The 14,212-nt window shown below is 42.1% G+C and overlaps 1 protein-coding gene across 5 annotated transcripts in view; it reads left to right on the forward strand.

The window, feature by feature from the left end:
* Window positions 1-14,212, forward strand: part of BACH2 (BTB domain and CNC homolog 2) — a 190,011-nt gene that overhangs the window by 31,780 nt on the left and 144,019 nt on the right. For 4 of the 5 annotated variants that reach the window (XM_032683381.1, XM_032683380.1, XM_032683383.1 and 1 more), the window contains exon 2: window positions 11,929-12,015. The exons of the other annotated variant lie outside the window; for it this stretch is intronic. The gene's annotated coding sequence lies outside the window, so the exon portion shown is untranslated. The remainder of the gene's footprint in view (window positions 1-11,928; window positions 12,016-14,212) is intronic. 5 annotated transcript variants of the gene reach the window in all.

The raw sequence follows: 14,212 nt of genomic DNA on the forward strand, positions 1-14,212 counted from the left end.
CTTTTGTTTTTGTTTTTGTTTTGACAAAACATGGTAGACGTGTCTATCAGCTGAGTGGCCTTCTTGAATGTAGTGGTAGGACAAGAGGTAATGGCTTTAAACTGAAAAAGGATAGGTTTAGATTAGATATTAGGAAGGAATTCTTCAGTGTGAGGATAGTGAGGCACTGGAACAGGTTGCCCAGAGAAGCTGTGGATGCCCCATCAAGGCCAGGTTGGATGGGGCTCTCAGAAACCTGATCTAGTGGAAAGTGTCTTGGGACTAGATGACCCTGAAGGTCCCTTCCAACTCAAACCATTCTGTGATCTATGAATGATAGCTCTTTTGTTCCAAGGTGCACCTGCAGGGCATATGTAGACTGCTTTAGTTCACTTGTGTATATGAATTCTACAGAAAACTTTATAAAAGTCACATCATGTGTCTTAAGTGATTCTCCTAACTAGCCTCTGACTTAAAAACGCTTCATGAGAAGGATGAGGAGACATGCTGAGGTGTTGACACCTGCAGCATCAGTTGGAAAGAAAGACCTGGAGCTCCCATGTTCAGTAGAGTAAGACTCTCCATGGAATAAACCTGGCCTGGAGAGCCTACAGGAGGCTGTGTCGAGGGGATTTATAGTTCTGTGGTTTATGGCTCTGTGTTTGAATTCATGCATTCAGTGCCTTATTTTTGGCAACATGTGCTGCCAGCATCTCTTATCATTCCATGACTTATTCAGACATGTGAATAACTTCCCACTTCTCGACTGCAGGTTGATAGTGGTGCCCTTTGTGGACTTACATGAACTCCTTTATAGTACATAGTGTTGCTCTGCCTTTAGCATGTGTACATAACTGCTCAGATAAAATAAATTCACTGCATCTCGCTGCAGCTGTCGGTTAAAGGAAGTTGTGCATTTTTCCCTTGAGTGTTGGGATAGTTTTTCTCCAGCCTTTCTTTCTTTGAAAGCCCTAGTAGCATGCTACTTTTTAGATCTTTCTCTTTCTTTAGGGAGGAAAAATCACTTTCTGCTTTTCTTGTGTTTAGAATTATGCAAGGCAGTTGCCAAACATAAACTTGCAACTGTAAATGCCATAGAAATGTACTCTACAATGATTCCACCGTTAACCACACCAAAGAAAACAAAAATGCAAGGTTATTCAAATTGATGTCACATGCAGGAAGTGACATTTAAATTCTTACTCATTTAAAATAAAGCCATCTTACCATTTTCCTCTTTTAAAGTGTTGAAGATTTTCCATTAGTTAAAGGGTTGTCATGCAGGCCTTCAAGAATATATATTTCCATTATTTTTTTAGAGACTTGAGTTGTTGGGCTGTTTTAAGATGATGGTATACATGTGAGTGTGAGAACTGTGTACATTTAATTGGCTGTTTGAGAACCTGTGCTACAGGACTGACCTCAGAAGGCGTTAGGAAATGGCAGTCCCACTGCTTATCTTTACACTTCATAAAAAGTATTGTTTAATTCTTGGAAGAAGAGGGTGTTTCGGTCTTGCTCAGTTTTTGTATTTGTTCTAGTTTGCTTTGCTTTTGTTGGTGTTTTTCTTTGTCCACTTCAATACTGGAACATAGTATTGAAACAACTGTGTGGTTTATGGCTTTTAGTCCCAAGTTTTTCATTTTTTCATCATGTGGAAGCCTTGTGTTGAGCTTCCTGTAAATAGATTTTCTTGAATCCAAACAAAAAGTGAAGGCTGTGACATGCAGCCAGTTTTGGCTGTGAAATCATCAGGGTCAAAGTCACTTGCACAAATCCAGTCCCGGCAACAGTGGGCTTGGGCTTGCCCAAGTGATCTTCCCCACTGCTTTGGCTGAGCTCATGTCCCAAAAACAAGCAACGTTCAGGACTCCTCTGGATGGTATGCAGAGCTGTCAGTCCCCTCCACCATTCGAGTTCTCTGAACAAGCTTGTTCTCCTTCCTTTTTGAAGAAGTGTAGCTGGAGTAAGTATCTGTCCTTCCTCTTTGTTGGAATTTCTGATCTTTTTGCCTGCTGGTTGCGCTGTGGCTTCAGTGCAACTGTCGACGCTCATCTGAAGCCAAAAAGGACAATGCATTTATTTCATTTCTCAGGCATCTGCCAGAAGTATTTGATATTGTTGAAGTGTCGAGATGCTATCTCAGTCACTTCTATACTTCAGCATTTCTCCATTGCTAAGCTTGAAAATAAAACCACCAGATTTGAAGTATGAATTTTCTTTCAAATCAAATATAACATTTAATGTACTTTTGGCTGGTAAAATTATCACAGGTGCTAACTGATAAAATTTTTATAGTTACTGTTGAATCTTGTTTATTAGAATATGTGTGTGTTCCTGTTATCTACCACTTATCTTGAAGACTGAGGAAAAATAAGTCTCTATCTCCTGTATATTACTCTGTCGGCCAGAATTGTCTCCTACTGAAAGATGTTAAAATACAGTTTATCAAGGAAAAAAAATAAATTAAAAGATACTCTGTTAAAAAAGGGAAAAAAAAAAGCTAAAATCCTGTTAAATAATTAAGATGCTTTGGGCTTTATCAGGATTGACAGTGTTCTTGCCATAATATACATATGCAAAAACTGTAAGAAGTTTAATATTTTATAGCAAGGATAATGCCAAACCCTAAATCTACTGGCTTGTTTCTATGGTAACAAATATTGAAATATGTCTAGCCAACACTGTAGGTTCCCCCTATTTAATTTCTGTCTGTGGGTTCTAGGAATTCATTAGGACTGTAGAATCCTTTTAAAATTGGTACATTCTGTTGTAACATTCCCTAAGATTAATGTTGAACTTAACTTTAAATTTTAACATAAACATTTCTTTGAAAGAGATGTCTTAGCAAGCGAGGGATTAGGGTTTTATTTCTAAGATTGTATGTTCATTGATCTGGTAGATATGTCCTTCTTTGGCAAGTTGAATTTTTTTTCCTGTGCATGACTGTACTTAAAAAATGAAGTTTCAGTCTATGGATTCTAAAGAGAATATTCAGAGCTGCTTAACTGGAACAGTCTGACTGGAAGATGACAACAGCATGAAGTCAGCACCTGCAGGATTAAGTTCAGTGGTCAGAACTTCTTGGCCAGAACTACTTCTTAGGGATCCTGTCCTACTCGTACCATTAAAATGCTGACTTACTGTGAGCTCAATCTTCATTTCAATTAGTTGTGCTTAACTTTTTGTTTATCACAGAGTATTTTCTAAGTATCTGATTTAAGCCACTTTGTGTCTGACATCTTCTGGTTGTTTTTCTTTTGAGGGCAGCCCGGCAGTGCTGTGAAGTAATCTGAAGTGTTGGCTGTGAGATTCCATTTCCCCAGTGGTGACTCAAACCACAAGCACTAGTCCCAGCAGTAAGAGGAAAATTTTGAAACTTTGAAGTGAAACGTCAGTTGATGCAATATTTTGCATCTGGTTGACTAGCCAGTGTTAGATGCAGCTGGAAGCACAAAGACTTCCTCCCTCTGCCTGCGGGGACTCTGGTTTCTGCTGGCATGTAGTAAAGATAATGAGGCAGCAGAAAGAAAATTTCAGAAACTGAGATTTGCACTTAACAACTGTGTTTCAGGAGCCCGTGATTATGGACTAAATGCATGTTTTCTCATAGGGCTAATAGCATCTAACCTTTTTTCCTCAAAGATACTTATAACTGGGGACTTGGAAATCAGACCCAGCAACCTTAACTGATGCCTCGTAGGACGAGGAGGTGCAGCTGGAACCAGTGACTGAAGTACTCAATAAAAGCAGAAGGTGGTGTTCAGAAAAAGTGCAGTTCATTCATTCATGTCGTTTTGGAGCAATAAGGAAGTAGGTGGGCTATTTATTGGGCAAAGGATTATCTCCACAGTCCTGTGTGAGATTGAGTGATTTCAGTGTGGGCCCAAGGCAGTGCTTCCCTCCTAGTGCTGAAGAAGCTGACAGTTCTACTTACTCCTCAGGCAGAGCCAGGCTGAAAGAAGGGGCCATTGTATATGCACAAGGGAATGTGAAAAGAAAACAACAGACATAAATACTGTTCAACTAGATTGTGAGAAAAATATCCTGTCACCTCACAAGTCCTAGGTAAATCTCCAAAACCTTCTTTTATGATTGTAAACATTGTGTAGAAAAAGAACTGAGGCAGCGTTCAGTGAAGAAGTTGCTTTGGATTGGATATGGGAGGCTTGAGACATCCCTGTTAAATAAACATTCCTGTTTGATCATTCAGAGTGCACTCTGGCAGGCATAGTCGCACCAACAGAGACTTTAACTGTTGGGGTTGCAACTCTTTATCAGCAGGCATCTCCAGTGACCTGACCAATGCCCTGCTTGACTCCCTACACACACCACACTCACACAGTCAAACAAGGTTTCTTTGCTAGCTCTGCTCCGGGTTTCTCGTAGCACAGTCCCAGACATCTGAATCCTGAAGGCAGTTTAGTCGTGGTACAGTAAAACAGAAACAGCTTGTAGAGACCCCAGCAAAGGAAACCCTGGGATTTTATACACTTCCAGTCTATGCACGAGATAATTTAAGGTCTTCCTGCTTGTTCATTGGCTCCTGCTGTGTCCTCCAAGTGCCTGTTCGCCTGAATGGTGCCACTGGTCCCTGTGCCTTTTGTTGTGCAAGGGGTTGCTGGCAGTTTGTGGCCTCTTGCCTGGGCTCCTGCCGCATAGGGCACAACCTGCAACTTGCACACTGAGCTACCTGCACTAAATGTATTCCTCAATAATCCTGGCCCTCACCTTGCTTCACCTGTGTATATATTTGTCTGACCCTGGCCTGAGATACTCCTTTTTCTGTCATGTCTTCTGGTGTTTTTTGAACCATCATGGGCTGTGGAAACAGGACCTGCAGAGTCACCGAAAAAGGAGTTATAAGTCTCCCTCTGTCATCAGTGAATCATATCACCATACTGTCTGAAAGCTCTTGAGAGTGTGTGAAAGCTCTTAAAAGTGTGTGTTCTTGTGGTACCCGAAGTCCCTGGGACTTCTCGTGCTGGGAAGCATTGCTGCTGCTGTAACAGTTTTGCCTTCACACACCCTCATGCCATACAGTCAAGAACAGTCATGTCCACTCTCAGCAGTATTTTGAACTCTCCAGGCTTTATCCCAAGTCCATGGAAACATTTTTGATCTCTGCAATGAGCTTTACCCAAGGGGCCAATTTAAATGATAGGTGCATATTCCTGTTACTCTGAAATGGTGCTTTTTTGCAGGGCTGCTTGCTTTTTTTTTTTTCTCTTATTTTCTTTAATGATGAAGTTTCCCTTTTATTGAAAAAGAAAAGAAAACAACCTCCAGTCTCGTAACTGTGAGGTGAAACTTGTCTTTTCAGGACAGAGGTGTGAAGTATCTGTATATATTTGTAGAGTCCTGAGTTGAATTTGTAGAGTGCAGTGAGACTTGTGACTGAGGTGAAAGCCTTTTTTATTTATTTTTTTAAAATCCAAACACAAATTCTGAACAAAACTTTCTGAAGGAAACTGACTCAAGACTTGCTAAAAACAAGTGAAAAAATTTTACTCTTTCATTTCTTGGGTTGAATGTGAAACTTGGTGAAACCATGGATGTACTCCAGCCCAAACCTGAAGTTTTAGACCTTCCCTAAACCAGGGAAGGTTTAGTTTGCATGTTAGAAAAAGGTTCTTCATCCAGTGGGTTGGCTGGGCACTAAAACAGGCTCCCCAGGGAAGTGGTCACAGCACCAAGCCTGACAGAGTTCAAGAAGCATTTGGGTAATACTCTCAGGCACATGGTGTGACTCTTGGGGATGGTCTTGTACTGGGCCGGCAGCTGGACTTGATGATCCTTGTGGGTCCCCTCCAATTTGGCATATTCTTTGATTCTGTATGTTTAACAAAATGAGCTCTGTTTTGAGGCTTTCTCACATCATAGTGATGGACTTGTCAAATTTATTTTCAGGAAAAGAGAGCAGGATTGAGAACAGGAATATACATGTGCATGAAGGCTGTGAATACTCCCATTCCATTAGGTTTGTAATATTTCACAAGCAGAACAAGCCTGCTCACTGTAGCACGGGCAGTTGGTAGCTGTTGGGAAGCTTTCATGATGGACAAACATGTCCACACCAGTTTTTCCACCTTACTTTAAAACATCTGGTATATATCAGGGTCCTACACTCTATTTTTGACTCTCAGAGCTGTGAAATGAAAAAATAACTTGTATTCTTCTGTGACCAGCTTTCACAAAATCATATGGTCTCTGTGCAATCAGACACATCAAAATATGCTTTGACACGCTCCTACAGTTTGAAAAATACTTACTATCAAGTTTAGTTGAACTGTGTAGTAAAATCCTGCAAAGAATAAGCATGAGTTGAGGGGAAGCACACATGAGGTAAAATGCCAGTGGTTGTATGGACTGCTCAGCACAAGGCAGAGGCAGGGTTCAAGCCACGGTTGCAACTTTTGCAGCGTTCACACAGAACAGTGGTCAGTGTTCTTTTGCAGAGCTAATGCTAGTATTTCTCTTAACATAAGCAATCCTGTAGGAAGATGCATACCAGATGATTAAAAAATAATCGACAGTGTGAGTACATGCAAAGAATACCTGTTTTGTTACAGGAGCATGTGTTTCCTGCAGGAGCTACAGCCCCTTGTGAGAGGAGAAACAAGTATTTGGAGAACTGTATCCCTTTTAAATGTGTCTGAGTGCTTAGTGCTTTCCTGATGGCATGGGAAGGTGGATTTTTTCTGATAGGTTGCTTGGAGGCCTAAAGTTTGGAACAGAAGGTGGATAGTACAACTCAATAATGCCTTTTATGTGACATTCACAACCATGTTACCGAGAGTGAGTCTCCCTGCTGCATTTCCCAGCTGATTAAAAATTCAGTTTCTTATTTTTGAGTCCTCTGGAGGCAAAATTTTAAGAGGTCAGGGGTGGCTCTGTTGCACTTTTCTGTCCTCAATTCCCTAGACTTATGGCGAAGTGTTTTTTTCTCTATAGTTAGTTCTGCTGTAGTGGTTAAAGACAGAAAATGTTTAGCTTAACCCTGAAGCAGCTCAAACCTTTTGCTGAATTAATTAAAAAATAGTTCTGTGCCCTGTGCAGCAGCAGAGCAGTGTTTGGGAGGGGAATGAAGGGAGGAGCGCTGTTCACTGGGAGCAGGAGGGCTGATCATGCCAGGATCCTTGCCATCTGCGGGAGATCCCAGCATGTAAGGGGAGCATGTACTGGCTCCCAGGTCTGCCACACAGCTCCCAGAGCTTGAATTTGCCTGCAGTGGTCTGTTTGTAAGAGAGCCAGTCCAGCACCCCGGTGTTTTATTTTCTAAAGTTGTTTCAACAACCCCCCTTTTCCATCCTGGGGGGGAAAAAAAGCCCTTTGGAGGAGGGGCTAGGTAACAAAGTTCTACACTTATCCTCCATGTACACTTTGTGCAAGTTAAAAGGCTCATTCTGCCTTTCATCTTGTGTGCTGTTTTCTGCAGATATTTCCTAACTTCTCCCATGACGTTTTTGCCTGGTTCTTCAGAAGATTGTATTGACTGAAAGAGACTATTGTTTCCACAAGAGTGCAGGCATGTGCACATTGGCTAATCTGGTTGGTACAGGATTTCAGGATTGGGTGAGGAACAGGATTGGGATGTGTGCGCCTACGAATTCCTGTGAACGGCATGCTCTCCTATTCTGTAAATAATATCACATTTCAGTTTCTAGGTTCACCATTCGTATTTCTCCAAAAGTTGAACTCCTATATCATGAGATGTAAACAAGGAAATGGCATACAGGAAGATTGCAAAAGCTTTGGTTAGCAGAGATAGAAGGTTGATTCAGTTTTCAGTCCTGCGGCTGGATAAGTGTCAGCTACTTAATTACTTGGAGACTCAGAACGTTTATTTTTCACAAACATCATAGGTTTAAAATTGATACTTCATTGTCTTTCTAGCTTTTTCCTTCCTCATGTTTGGGTTTTCAGTTTTGAAGTACAGGATAGGCAAACAAATACTTTTTAGCCTGTTTTTTGGGAGGAGGCAGACTTTGGCAATCAAGGTGCATTTGCCAGCTCTTGAGACACTGCACACTGAACCTTGCATTTGCAGCAAACTCTTTTTGCAAAGCAGTTTGCATACAATGCATCAGGCGATATTGGTTGAGTTTTTTTTCCATTCGGATGGTATCACCAGGGAGCAAAGAAACCCCCAGTTGTTAGTTTTGTTTACACCCAGCATCTTGTCAGATGAAACCTTGCCACATATTTGTTTCCCCTTTTGGGAGCGTTACCTAAAAGATGATGGTGCTGGGATAACTCCAGCTTCCTGGTGGTGACCCAGATCTCTGCTGGCGATGAGATCTCTGTCTCCACTGGGCATGGAGCAAGTACAGCAGTTGTGTTTTTGATTGCTGATCTGCAGGCGTGTTCCCATACAGTATTTCCAGGATCGTCAGCAACCTTGCAGCACCTTGGCTATTGCTGCTGATGTGCCCTTGTCTGGCAGAGAAAGGTGGGATTTTCTTCCACAGTTTGGTTTCACGTAGGTCTTGTAAGAGAGTGTGAGGCAACTCCAGGGTGTTTTTACATACTACTTTTGTATGTGTGAGACAGCATAAAAATCCTCTGAGGTGTTTTAGCAGCAACAACGTTGTATAACTGACAATTTGCTGTATGTCCACTTTAATACAGTTTCCTTGCTTGGTCAGGAATAGTTCCTGCTTATGAATGGCTCCTTGGAACTAGAGGGTGCAGACTGGAAAGGCTGAGACTTGCTGGTAATTTAGGAATTTATGAGGATTCATACTGTGGTTGTTGATGGGACTTGGCTGGCTGAGATGCTTTTTGACAGATGCACAGGAATTCCCAGGTGTTGATAAAAGCATTTGATAATAGCCAATCGAAAAGGATAGGGAAGAGAGATTGGCAAGGGAAGTGAGGAGGACTCGGAGATTTGTCTGGGTTCTTTTCATCCATGGGCTGTCATATTTAGCAAAGAGCTTATAGCCTCACCCACAGTCTTCTGTGTTTTTAGCACTGCTAGACCAAACTGCTGTGTTGGCTATCCTTGAGGGGTTTCTCCAATGCTTCTGTTGGGTCAGTCAGCTTTCTTGCTTCCCAGCCACCTCACTGTTTGCCCAAGTGGTGTTTCTGAAACAGCATCTCCTTTTTAGCAGCTCATGGACACAGTATAGGGCACTGGAACCAGCATTTGAAGCCACCTTTTCCTGTCCAAGACTCCCTTTGTCTTAGAGTCCTTGCTGCTATAGCCAAGAATGTTTGAGGCATGTTTCTGCTGATGGTTTTCTGCTCTGCACTCCTGAGGATTGGATGTAGGACAGTTTGGAGGGTTCCTAGCAGTGGAACTCTCTATTTACAGTCAGTGAATTCATTAGAGCCCTGAATTATTTACCTTAAACAATTCAAGTCCTGAATTATTTACCTTTAAGTACTGTCTTCCTGCATTCTGCATTTGGTTGACTGTAGACCTATGCTCTGTAATTTACTGTTATGTGCTATGAACGTCTAAGGTAGCGTAATATCTAAAGCAGTTTCAGCTATTTGCTGTTAATTTTATTTTCATACACAAGCACATTGCAACATTATAGATGATCTTTAAGGTCCCTTCCAACCCAAACAATCCTATGATTCTATAACTCAGTTCAAAGTGTGACTCAGATGTAAAACGGATTTGTGCAAACCTGATTTTAAGTGTTGTAAATGCATGGACAGTTGTCAAGTCTTCCTCCTTCTGCAAGTCCCCTGCCTAGTGCCAAGGGTACAGCTGTAGTGGCAAGCCCTGGGCAATCTCCCTATTCAGCATCTTGTTTTTTCCCTGCTGTCCCATGTTTGGCCCGAATTTTTATTTATGGCACACTATTCAAATTCTACTGAAGAACTTTGTCATTTCCTCATGATCTTACTCTGTTTGCCAGTGTCAGGCTTGAGGGTTTGACAAATGATTTGGGAAGCGCCACCACTTTTTTGCAGGAAGGGAGTTAAAACAAGAGGTTCTTACAGCCTTGCCGCTGACATGTCTCCATGCTATGTAGTATTTCATGTGCTGGAAATACAGTCCCCTTCTGTTGTGACTGTTCATTATTTTTAGTTGAGAGAAGCCAGAGTTCAGGTTGGTTAGGAACTCGTTAATGGCCACTCGAGAGGTGCTGGGTTTAAATGACTGGCACAGTGCTGCATCAGAGCTCTGTGGCAGCTCTCCAAGGCACAACTCGTCTGCCTGGGCACTGAGAGAGTGGCAGGGAGTGTCAGGGCGGCTGCCATCCTTGCTGCCAACAGCTGTTAGAGCTGTCATGTGCTCTTACCCTGCAGTCCTGATGCACGGCTCAGGTACATCCCACATGCCAAGAGTGAAGGCAGCCACAGCGGGCAGCACTCACCTGCCACATTTTCCTCCATTTTGAGGGCTGAGTGCTTGAACTCATCAGTGTTCTCTCTTCCAGCTTGCCTGTGGTACACCAGAGATTTTTGCAGGAAGGAAAACAATGGCAAACAGTGTCCACTGGTGTCATAGAGGCTCGAACATGGTTCATTGGCAGTGCTGCAGCTGCACAGCCACCGTGCAGCCCTCTGTACCTAACCAGGTTCTCACCCTCTCCCCATCCTCCCTCCAATTTTCTGTCCCCATTAAGTGAAATTTCTTTTTTTTGACATGTTTTTCCCTGCTGATGATTGGCCCAGCTCTTGGCTGCTCTGTGTTGAGCATAGATGGCTCCAGGCTGCGGTAGGAAGGTCACCTGGAGTGGGAGAGAGAGCTGGTCCCCATCCCTGCTTGGGAGGTGGCCCTCCCCTGGTTGGCAGCAGATACCAGAGGCAAAGGTCACCTCTCTTCTCAGCCCTGAACTAGACTGTGCTATTTACTTAGTGTGGCATCTGGCTAAACCCAGGTTTAAACTCTCTGTTCCGAGGGTGCCAAAATTTTGTCTTCCCAGACACCTTTTTTGGGAATGGCTCAATCAGATCACTGTGATCAAAATCTGGCAACAAAACTTTTTGGCAGACATCCATGTTTCCAAATGCCTGAACCCTGAGCAGGAAAGGTATCACAGCTATATCCCCCACCCCATGCTATATGTCTGGGTTTAATTTTGTATGCCCTTGTGGAGGTAGGCAAGGGATCATGTACGCGTGGTTGAGTTGCATCTCTGTAAGTGAAGGGGTTTGTTTTGTTTGTGCTCAAAGAAAGTGATGAAATAATTACAGTAAAGGCATTTCCAGTACTGGAAATCCAGTTTCCTTTACTTATTATGGGTCTTCTGGCCATTCGGAGAGGTTGGGGAGGTGTGGGGTGGAGGGCTGAGATTGTATCTTCAGTTGGGTTTCGACCATATGGGCTTTTTTCTTCCTTATTTAAATGTAGAAATGTCTTCTATGGAGTGTATGTTTTGGTGCATTGGTGGATCGGTAGGAGAATTTGACACTAAAACTTAAAGCTGCTAATATGTGAAGTAAGGAGTAAACAAAGACACTAAAAGACCCTTTTGAGAATTTTAAGTGGAGTTGCTACTTCAGTAATGTAGATGCAAAATTCAGGGAAACTTTATGATAAAGTAATCTACTGTCAAAGTAATTTTGCAAGTATTATTTTTGCATCACTGCTGTGGTTATCAGAGGCATGTCTTTACTGTTGAAACTGAAAGAAACTTAAGTAGCTTTCTCTCCCCCCCATATTTCTGCTTTTGGTGGCACTGAGTGTCTGTTTGGCATTGGTCCCGGTGCTGCCGGGCAGGATGCCCTGGGAAGAGGGCAGAGGGTATGGGCACAGGAGAGCTGCATTCTCCCGTGAAGCTCTACAAGTGATGGGCTGTGGTACCTCGTCTACCTCTCCAAACTGATATCTGTTGCTTCTGTTTGGTCAATGAATGATTTTGTGGAAAGGACTTTTTCTTGTTTAATGTCTTTATAAGATGAAGCAGAAAACAAAGAACCTAAATATCTACTGAGAGTGCGTGCAATTAATCAATTTTCTCTTTTGTGTTGTTTTTCACACAGAGCGATGAGGCAAGAGAGAAGTTTTTAAAAATAGAAAAATGTGATTGCATAAACGTCGTTGTTGACAGGAGGACTCAGTGGATTCAGGTAATAATGTGACACTGCTTTTTATTGTGCTTTGACCACTGGCTGGCTTTCAAGGCTGCCAGTGGCCCTTTGTCAGGGACTGAGGAGTAGAGGAAGGTGACAAGGTATAACAAGACCCAGTAGCTGGTTGTTAATTCATTCAGACCAGATGAAAGGGTGTGAGTGTTCACACAGCATTGGTGGTTGCTGAATAGAAGAATGTTGCTGGGGCTATAGTAGCTTCCTTCTTTATGTCGGGCTTTTGAATCTGAGGCTGTTTTGTTTTGTTTGTTTTAAGTGAGTTTGTTTTTAACCCTAGGAGATTCTCTCATTCAACCTCTTACAGCTGCGTTGATGTAGGAAGGGAAGCTCCATGCCTGTTTCATGGAAGAAGGTCAGATGATTAGCTGTCCCTTCAGACTGCAGAACTCTGAATCTATGAATATTTCCCTTGAATTCCCCCTTTTAAAGGATTTCTGGATCAGAGTAGATCATTATCTGCTAAAAGACCCAGACCTAGACCTTTATTGCTTTAGAGGACTACTGCTAGTTGTTTTCTGTGTGTGAATGAAAATTTCTCTTGCATGATTATAGGAAACGTAATGTGTGATGTTTAGGCATGCTACTAATATGTTTGCAACATACTATCTTAAAATGATGGACTTCAACATATTTGCATCCTGTTTTGTAGGAAGTGTAAGTTGCTAGCTAAAATGCATCTCATGTTTTTAATCAGTTTAATTATTTCCCTCACTGAAGGGAACTGGAAGATGAAGGCTGAGGGACTTTACAGTGCTAATTCCACTCCACATTGGTAATTGGGGCCAGATCCTACCCTCAGACTTCTTAAGCAATCCTGGTGAAGTCACCAGGCTTTTCACAAGCATATGGTTTTCCCCATACGTATTTGATTCCAGAATAAGGGCCTACAGTGTGCTTTTTTTATGCACTGATTTCTTGTACTGAGGAAGTTTGAAAAACGTGCATCTTTTCCAACACAGCCTCTTGGTTTCCAGTAATGATTGAAGAGGTTCTGCAGTATTTTATTAAGAAGCAGATCAGCAAAGTTTGTTGCCTTAGACTGAGCTGTTTCTAAACTGGCGAGTCCATTTTCTTTGTTAGGTGCAAGGTGGGGAAAAAAGCAGTTGTGGCTTTGCATTGCTATAGTAATGACCAAGAAGGACATTTAAAAAGCATGTGAATGGGTGTGGATTTGATATTTCCTAAAGCCAGCTTCTTTTTAGTATTAAACTGCATACTCTGAGAAGATAGTTGCTGTATCAACATCGGTATAATGACACGTTATTAAAAAATCAATATCCAGTCATAGAAACAAGTCCTTGTGTAAGCAGTTGGGTGCTTACAGCTGTGATTTTTATGTATTTGTAAATGTAATGGGCTTTTTTTTTTTTTTCTGTAGCACTGGTAACTTGGATAAACACTGTATGTGTGACTCATTGCAGAGTATAAACTTACTTTAAAGGAGCAAGTGCTGGATTTGCTGAATATCCTGTTGCTTGCATCCCTGAATATTTACTTGCAATAGGTCATGATTGATCTTCAGTTGGCCATCCTGAGGGGGAAATTACTCCTGATGTCCTACAGGTACTTCAGAAATAAACAGAACAATGGAAGTGCTTTAAGAACATAAATAGTAGTTAGAGTTCATAAAATCCTGAAGTAAGCATATGGTAAAAGGCCTTCTAAAATACAACGCTTGAAAGCCTTTTTTATACTTTCAGAAAGAGCTTGTTTAGTTATCACAGAAAAAGTAAACATTTTCATTCCTTTTTCTTTAGCCCTTTCCCATTCCATTCCTCTTTTTCTCCTTTTTTTTTCTTCTTTTTTTCCCCCCAGAGTCTTCTTAATTTGGTGGGACTGGGGACCAACACCCGATGTGCATAGAAAACCCTACTTGGGAGCAGTAGATAACACTGCTAATTGTCCTCCTGTTGTTAGGTACATTCTTGAGGTCCTTCTGCAGTGTCAGCATGGAGTTGATGTAATCCAAACTGAACAGTCCCTGTGTGCATGTGTGCGTGAGTGCGATGCGATGGGCACTGCAGTGGCTCCTGGACCAGTCAAGAACACACTTGTTTTTTAATGTGATACCCCAAGCATCAGTGATGTGGGATGCAATTCCTCTCTCTCTGTGTGTGTGTGTGTGTGTGTGTGTGTGTGTGTGTGTGTGTGTGTGTGTGTGTGTGTGTGTATGTAC

Source organism: Chiroxiphia lanceolata, chromosome 3 (assembly GCF_009829145.1).
Source record: "Chiroxiphia lanceolata isolate bChiLan1 chromosome 3, bChiLan1.pri, whole genome shotgun sequence".
NCBI classification, from domain to species: Eukaryota; Metazoa; Chordata; class Aves; order Passeriformes; family Pipridae; genus Chiroxiphia; species Chiroxiphia lanceolata.